Raw genomic sequence first — 9,322 nt, forward strand, 5'->3', positions numbered from 1 at the left:
TTGGAGATGAATGAGGTGAGGCGTTGCCCGGGCAACACGGTGAGATGCCCGAGCAATATAAGCAGCGGTGTAGCGAACATTAACTAGTCTACTTTCAAGTGTGGTCTAGAGCAGACACTTGCGAGATACTGTACCAACGCTCAGTGCGCTCAACTCACACCAAACGTATCACCTGTGTACTTCTGTATATTCGACCAAATATATATATAGTATCTTAGTGTCTGTGTTTATTTGTCACCATACTTTACGTAACAATAGAACCGTTACACTTGAAAGACACCGTCCATATAAACACCTAGCAAATTAAGCCTGTGTCTTCAGTAGAGTAAAGACATATAGGTTTTATTATTAATGTTGTAAAACAGATAATAAGATGAGGAATCTAATGTGCAATTGTATTTTGACAAGAACGTTGTGCCTAAAGTTAGAGGAATTTATGTCTTTGGATTCTCCAGCACCTCCAAGTCATCCTCCAGGTAAAGGTCACCCTTCACATGTATTCTTAGTTTTTTGGGAGGACATGTTTCCATGCCGATGTGCTTCAAAAATAATTGTGAAATGGTTGAAGCATCGGAGCCAGTATTGACCACAACTTTATCGCTGCAATAATTGTCTTTTGCAGATAATGGAAACTTTATCCTAAGATAAGGCAAGGGAGAACTGCTCAACCCATATCCTTTTTTCGTAAATCTTCTCAAAGGTTTTAAAAAGATGGAAGATTTATTGCTTTTAAACTGATGAATTATGTGATTCTCTGTCATCAGTGGGAAGCTAAAGAAGAACATTGGTGTGTCCTCTAAGAAGAAGTAATTGTCCAATTCTGGTGGGAAAATATTTACAGTGGCAACGAGCTCTTTGCCATTTTGTAATTTAATTTTACAATTTTCTACTTGCCTTATTTTGAGGTGTTTGTTTTCACTCGAAAACCAAGAATCACGGAGAATGGTTGAGTCGACTTTCTTATCTAATCCCAGCTTCTGTGCGAGTCTGTGTTCAATACCATTGCTTGTTGTTCCAGAATCGACAAACATTTTACAGCATTTACCATTGACTTCCACCGGGAGGTAGTTATGTCCGTCTAGAGAAATCGCCTCCAAACCCTCCAACGATGGGTGACAAGTTAGAATAGGAGGAAAAGATAGGTATAATGTGAGGACTTCACCATCTGAACTAACCTCATACCCAGGTGTTTCATTTCCGTTTTCCTGTATTTCAGATGCTTCAATGCTGGGTTTCTGTATTTCAGATGCTTCAATGCTGGGTTTCTGTATTTCAGATGATTTATCCAGGTGTTTCTGTACCTCAGATGATCCACTACAGGATTTCTGTATTTCAGATGATTTATTCTTGTGTTTCTGTACTTCAGATGCTCCCTTACAGGGTTTCTGTATTTCAGATAATTTATGCCGGTGTTTCTGTATTTCGGATGATTTATCCCGGTGTTTCTGTATTTCAGATGATTTATCCTGGCGTTTCTGTATTTCAGATGCTCCATTACAGGGTTTCTGTACTTCAGATAATTTATCCTGGTCTTTTTGTAATTCAGATGATTTATCTCGGTGATTCATTACCTCAGATGATTTATCCTTTTGTTTCTGTAACTCAGATGATTTATCCCTTTGTTTCTGTAATTCAGACGATTTATCCAGGAGTATGTATACTTCATTGCAGGATTTCTGTATTTCAGATGATTTATTGAATTTTTTCTGTATTTCAGATGATTTATTGAATTTTTTCTGTATTTCGGATGATTTATCTCGGTATTTCTGTATATCAGATAACTTATCCCGGTTTTTCTGTTCTCTAGAAATTTCGTTACAGAATTTCTGTATTTCAGATGATTTATTCCGGTGCTTCTGCACTTCATTGCTGGGTTTCGGTATTTCAGCTTCTCTATTCCAGTATTCTTGTATTCTAAATGATTTATCCCGGTGGTTCTGTAATCCAGTGCGTCTTTTGGTGAATGTTTGTATATCAGCTGCTTCATTGCTGTATGATGATTTATCCCGGTGCTTCTGTTCTTCATTACAGGGTTTCGGTATTTCAGCTTCTTTATTCCAGTATTCTTGTATTCTAAATGATCTATCCCGGTGTTTCCGTAATCCAGTGCGTCCTTTGGAGAATGTTTGTACATCATCATACATTGCTGTATGATGATTTATTCCAGTGCTTCTGTTCTTCATTGTAGGGTTTCGGTATTTCAGCTTCTCTATTCCAGTATTCCTGTATTCTAAATGATCTATCCCGGTGGTTCCGTAATCCAGTGCGTCCTCTGGAGAATGTTTGAATATCAGCTGCTACATTGCTGTATGGTGATTTATTCCAGTGCTTCTGTTCTTCATTGTAGGGTTTCGGTATTTCAGTTTTTCTATTCCAGTATTCCTGTTTTCTAGATGAGTTATCCCGGTGGTTCCGTAATTCTGTGCGTCCTCTGTAGAATGTTTGTATATCAGCTGCTACATTGCTGTATGATGATTTATTCCAGTGCTTCTGTTCTTCATTGCAGCGTTTCGGTATTTCAGTTTTTCTATTCCAGTATTCCTGTATTCTAGATGAGTTATCCCGGTGGTTCTGTAATCCAGTGCGTCCTTTGTAGAATGTTTTTATATCAGCTGCTCCATTGCTGTATTTTTGTTTTTTTTGTCGGAGCGTCATTGCTGTAGTGATGCTCACTCCGTTTTCTCTTGGAGCCGCGCACGTAATTAATTCTTTCCATTTCTAATTCACACAGGTGTTGAGAGATGAGGTCTAACTCACGGAAGTATTGAGAGAGTAGGACAAGTGACGATCCGCGTCTGGCAGGGTCTCCGTTTATACTAAAAGTACACTCAACTCACTGGGGCTAATGTGAACGCTTCTCCGTTCACCTCACTTCAAAACATAAGAAGTATGGGAGTTGCGGAAGATCTATTGGCAAATACATGGAGCTAAAATCTAAAATATTTCACGGATAGACATAAAAACATAAGGATGAAGATAACTGCAGAAAGCCCAATGGCCCATATGAGGCAGTTCCTATATATATCCACCCAATATCTTTCATATATATGAAAGACTATTACTATTTTCTTCCCATTCGGTGGTTATAATAGGAGGTGCCTCGTATGGGCCAATAGGCCCATACGAGGCCCTCTGCAGTTCTTGTTCCTACTACTATCCCCTCTATTACACTTTGCTCCTAATATCTCTCTTGCCTATTTATTCCCTGCATCTACTTCCTCATCACAATGGAAAGGGATCTCCCGTCACGCAGGGTGCAGTCGCACCTCCACAGATCTCCAGTATCATCTATTGATACTGGTAATGGATCAGAAGGGCCACCACTTACGGGCTATTCATGCCCGTGCCACCTTTTGGGTGGCTTAATATTCATTAATCAATCATTCCTCATCACAATCGACTTGAGAGTGGTCCAGGACGGACTGACACGTCGTCGTACCTTCACCTCCTAGTGTGTGGTCTGGTCAACTTATAACCATTCTATAGTACGGCGACCAAATCAGAACTGCCAAATCTAACCAAAGCAGGTTACAGGTGAAGAACAACTCTAGGTGTCCCATTAGTACCGCTTCGAATAATAAATCCCAGTGTCCTATTTGTATTATTACGAACATTTATGCATTGATTTTATTTTGGTTTTAAATAATTACTAATCATATCTCCCGGATTCCTTTCGCAATCCGACTTCACGAACTCAACAAACTTTTATACCCATTGTTTAGTGTTATGTCTTGTGTTGAAACTTTTATTACCCTAATAATGTGTCCTTTGTGATATCCATTCATCCACTTGTACACATCTATCATGTTATTCCTGACTCTTTGCCTTTCCAACGAATATAATGAAAGCTTTGTCTATCTTTCTTCATATGACAGGTTTCTAATCTGAGGGATTAAGTTGGTCATCCTATGATGGACGTGTTCAAGTAAATTTATATCCATTCTGTAGTATTGCGACCATAATTGAACTGCATAATCTAAATGGGGATATTAATAGGGAATTAAAAGTATTAACAAAAGACAGAACACGAAACAATCGGTATTAACTGAATAAGTTTAAATTTAGGAAAACCTGGGTAAATACTACACAACACACAGAAATCACAATAGCGTGATGCATTAAATGGACAAATCCACAAGGGCCGTGACGAGGATTCGAACCAACGTCCGACATCATCCCAGACGCTGCCTTAGCTCAGTCGATTAAGGCAGCAACTGGGATGCTCTCGGACGTAGGTTCGAATCCTCATCACGGCCCTTGTAGATTTGTTCATGGGAAAAAACTGGTTAGGTAATAGGAACCAGTTGCCACAGTGAGTGGTAAAGGTGGGGGTCCCATCACTTCTTCAAGCGTGGGTTTGACATGTATATGAGTGGGATTAGGTGGATATAAATAGGAATTGGCTCGTATGGGACAATAGGCCTTTAGCAGTTGTCTTTGTTCTTATGTTTAAAGAACAGCACCAGGTGTGTTGTTACTAACGCTTCGATTAATAAATCCCAGTGTCCTGTTTGCCTGATTACGAACATATATGCATTTATTTTTTGGCTTTAAATTTCTATTAATCATTGCTCCTAGATCGCTTTCGCAATCTCAACACTATTTAGCTCGTACTCAATCATCATTATCTAGCCTCAAAACCTCACATTTGTCAGCATTAAACTGCATCTGCCAAACTCTTCGCTATTTCAAAACCCTATTTAGATCGCCATGAAGTGATACTGAGTCTTTTACTGTGTTTATTTTCTCTTCCGATTTTTGTATTATTGGCAAATTTGAAATATTACTGCTCAAACTTGAATCTAAATCATTTATGTATATTATGAACAACAGTGATCCCAGGACAGAGGCTTTAGACACTCCACTTGCAACATTTTTCCAGTCTGACTTAGCGCCATTTATATTAACTCTTTGTTTCCTTTGGTATAACCAATTTAATATAGCAATTTCAATTTATTATAGCATCCCAATACAATGAGCATCTATCTTTTTAGTCATAAGGAAATCTATCATCATAAGAACATAGGTAACTGTAGAAGTTTGGGTGCTAACATTTGCTACATAATAAGATTCTACAATTTATACAATTCTTTATCATTTTAATATGAAAAAATAATACAATTATTAAAACTTTTAATACATTTTATTTGTTAAAAATGTTTACAAGAGTTGCACTGTCCATACTTGAGTGATGCTGTCCATACTTGAGTGATGCTGTCCATACTTGAGTGACACTGTCCATACTTGAAAGACACCGTCCATATAAACACCTAGCAAATTAGGCCTGTGTCTTCAGTAGAGTAAAGACATATAGGTTTTATTATTAATGTTGTAAAACAGATAATAAGATGAGGAATCTAATGTGCAATTGTATTTTGACAAGAACGTTGTGCCTAAAGTTAGAGGAATTTCTGTCTTTGGATTCTCCAGCACCTCCAAGTCATCCTCCAGGTAAAGGTCACCCTTCACATGTATTCTTAGTTTTTTGGGAGGACATGTTTCCATGCCGATGTGCTTCAAAAATAATTGTGAAATGGTTGAAGCATCGGAGCCAGTATTGACCACAACTTTATCGCTGCAATAATTGTCTTTTGGCAGATAATGGAAACTTTATCCTAAGATAAGGCAAGGGAGAACTGCTCAACCCATATCCTTTTTTCGTAAATCTTCTCAAAGGTTTTAAAAAGATGGAAGATTTATTGCTTTTAAACTGATGAATTATGTGATTCTCTGTCATCAGTGGGAAGCTAAAGAAGAACATTGGTGTGTCCTCAGAGATGAAGTAATTGTCCAATTCTGGTGGGAAAAATATTTACAGTGGCAACGAGCTCTTTGCCATTTTGTAATTTAATTTTACAATTTTCTACTTGCCTTATTTTGAGGTGTTTGTTTTCACTCGAAAACCAAGAATCACGGAGAATGGTTGAGTCGACTTTCTTATCTAATCCCAGCTTCTGTGCGAGTCTGTGTTCAATACCATTGCTTGTTGTTCCAGAATCGACAAACATTTTACAGCATTTACCATTGACTTCCACCGGGAGGTAGTTATGTCCGTCTAGAGAAATCTCTTCCAAACCCTCCAACGATGGGTGACAAGTTAGAATAGGAGGAAAAGATAGGTATAATGTGAGGACTTCACCATCTGAAACTAACCTCATACCCAGGTGTTTCATTTCCGTTTTCCTGTATTTCAGATGCTTCAATGCTGGGTTTCTGTATTTCAGATGCTTCAATGCTGGGTTTCTGTATTTCAGATGATTTATCCAGGTGTTTCTGTACCTCAGATGATCCATTACAGGATTTCTGTATTTCAGATGATTTATTCTTGTGTTTCTGTACTTCAGATGCTCCCTTACAGGGTTTCTGTATTTCCGATAATTTATGCCGGTGTTTCTGTATTTCGGATGATTTATCCCGGTGTTTCTGTATTTCAGAATGATTTATCCTGGCGTTTTCTGTATTTCAGATGCTCCATTACAGGGTTTCTGTACTTCAGATAATTTATCCTGGTCTTTTTTGTAATTCAGATGATTTATCTCGGTGATTCATTACCTCAGATGATTTATCCTTTTGTTTCTGTAACTCAGATGATTTATCCCTTTGTTTCTGTAATTCAGATGATTTATCCAGGAGTATGTATACTTCATTGCAGGATTTCTGTATTTCAGATGATTTATTGAATTTTTCTGTATTTCATATGATTTATCTCGGTATTTCTGTATATCAGATAACTTATCCCGGTTTTTTCTGTTCTCTAGAAATTTCGTTACAGAATTTCTGTATTTCAGATGATTTAATTCCGGTGCTTCTGCACTTCATTGCTGGGTTTCGGTATTTCAGCTTCTCTATTCCAGTATTTTTGTATTCTAAATGATTTATCCCGGTGGTTTCTGTAATCCAGTGCGTCTTTTGGTGAATGTTTGTATATCAGCTGCTTCATTGCTGTATGATGATTTATCCCGGTGCTTCTGTTCTTCATTGCAGGGTTTTCGGTATTTCAGCTTCTTTATTCCAGTATTCTTGTATTCTAAATGATCTATCCCGGTGTTTCCGTAATCCAGTGCGTCCTTTGGAGAATGTTTGTACATCACCTGCTACATTGCTGTATGATGATTTATTCCAGTGCTTCTGTTCTTCATTGTAGGGTTTCGGTATTTCAGCTTCTCTATTCCAGTATTCCTGTATTCTAAAATGATCTATCCCGGTGGTTCCGTAATCCAGTGCGTCCTCTGGAGAATGTTTGAATATCAGCTGCTACATTGCTGTATGGTGATTTATTTCCAGTGCTTCTGTTCTTCATTGTAGGGTTTCGGTATTTCAGTTTTCTATTCCAGTATTCCTGTTTCTAGATGAGTTATCCCGGTGGTTCCGTAATTCTGTGCGTCCTCTGTAGAATGTTTGTATATCAGCTGCTACATTGCTGTATGATGATTTATTCCAGTGCTTCTGTTCTTCATTGCAGCGTTTCGGTATTTCAGTTTTTCTATTCCAGTATTCCTGTATTCTAGATGAGTTATCCCGGTGGTTCTGTAATCCAGTGCGTCCTTTGTAGAATGTTTTTATATCAGCTGCTCCATTGCCTGTATTTTTGTTTTTTTGTCGGAGCGTCATTGCTGTAGTGATGCTCACTCCGTTTTCTCTTGGAGCCGCGCACGTAAATTAATTATTTCATTTCCAATTCACACAGGTGTTGAGAGATGAGGTCTAACTCACGGAAGTATTGAGAGAGTAGGACAAGTGACGATCCGCGTCTGGCAGGGTCTCCGTTTATACTAAAAGTACACTCAACTCACTGGGGCTAATGTGAACGCTTCTCCGTTCACCTCACTTCAAAACATAAGAAGTATGGGAGTTGCGGAAGATCTATTGGGAAATACATGGAGCTAAAATCTAAAATATTTCACGGATAGACATAAAAACATAAGGATGAAGATAACTGCAGAAAGGCCCAATGGCCCATATGAGGCAGTTCCTATATATATCCACCCAATATCTTTCATATATATGGAAAGACTATTACTATTTTCTTCCCATTCGGTGGTTATAATAGGAGGTGCCTCGTATGGGCCAATAGGCCCATACGAGGCCCTCTGCAGTTCTTGTTCCTACTACTATCCCCTCTATTACACTTTGCTCCTAATATCTCTCTTGCCTATTTATTCCCTGCATCTACTTCCTCATCACAATGGAAAGGGATCTCCCGTCACGCAGGGTGCAGTCGCACCTCCACAGATCTCCAGTATCATCTATTGATACTGGTAATGGATCAGAAGGGCCAACCACTTACGGGCTATTCATGCCCGGCCACCTTTTGGGTGGCTTAATCTTCATTAATCAATCATTCCTCATCACAATCGACTTGAGAGTGGTCCAGGGACGGACTGGACACGTCGTCGTACCTTCACCTTCTAGTGTGTGGTCTGGTCAAACTTATAACCATTCTATAGTACGGCTACCAAATCAGAACTGCCAAATCTAAACCAAAGCAGGTTACAGGTGAAGAACAACTCTAGGTGTCCCATTAGTACCGCTTCGAATAATAAATCCAGTGTCCTATTTGTATTATTACGAACATTTATGCATTGATTTTATTTTGGTTTTAAATAATTACTAATCATATCTCCCAGATTCCTTTCGCAATCCGACTTCACGAACTCAACAAACTTTTATATACATTGTTTAGTGTTATGTCTTGTGTTGAAACTTTTATTACCCTAATAATGTTGTCCTTTGTGATATCCATTCATCCACTTGTACACACATCTATCATGTTATTCCTGACTCTTTTGCCTTTCCAACGAATATAATGAAAGCTTTGTCTATCTTTCTTCATATATGACAGGTTTCTAATCTAGGGATTAAGGTTGTCATCCTATGATGGACGTGTATCAAGTAAATTTATATCCATTCTGTAGTATTGCGACCATAATTGAACTGCATAATCTAAATGGGGATATTAATAGGGAATTAAAAGTATTAAAACAAAAGACAGAACACGAAACAATCGGTATTAACTGAATAAGTTTTAAATTTAGGAAAACCTGGGTAAATACTACACAACACACAGAAATCACAATAGCGTGATGCATTAAATGGACAAATCCACAAGGGCCGTGACGAGGATTCAAACCAACGTCCGACATCATCCCAGACGCTGCCTTAGCTCAGTCGATTAAGGCAGCAACTGGGATGCTCTCGGACGTAGGTTCGAATCCTCATCACGGCCCTTGTAGATTTGTTCATGGGAAAAAACTGGTTAGGTAATAGGAACCAGTTGCCACAGTGAGTGGTAAAGGTGGGGGTCCCTTCACTTCTTCAAGCG

This window comes from Procambarus clarkii, chromosome 16 (genome assembly GCF_040958095.1).
Source record: "Procambarus clarkii isolate CNS0578487 chromosome 16, FALCON_Pclarkii_2.0, whole genome shotgun sequence".
Taxonomy (NCBI): Eukaryota; Metazoa; Arthropoda; class Malacostraca; order Decapoda; family Cambaridae; genus Procambarus; species Procambarus clarkii.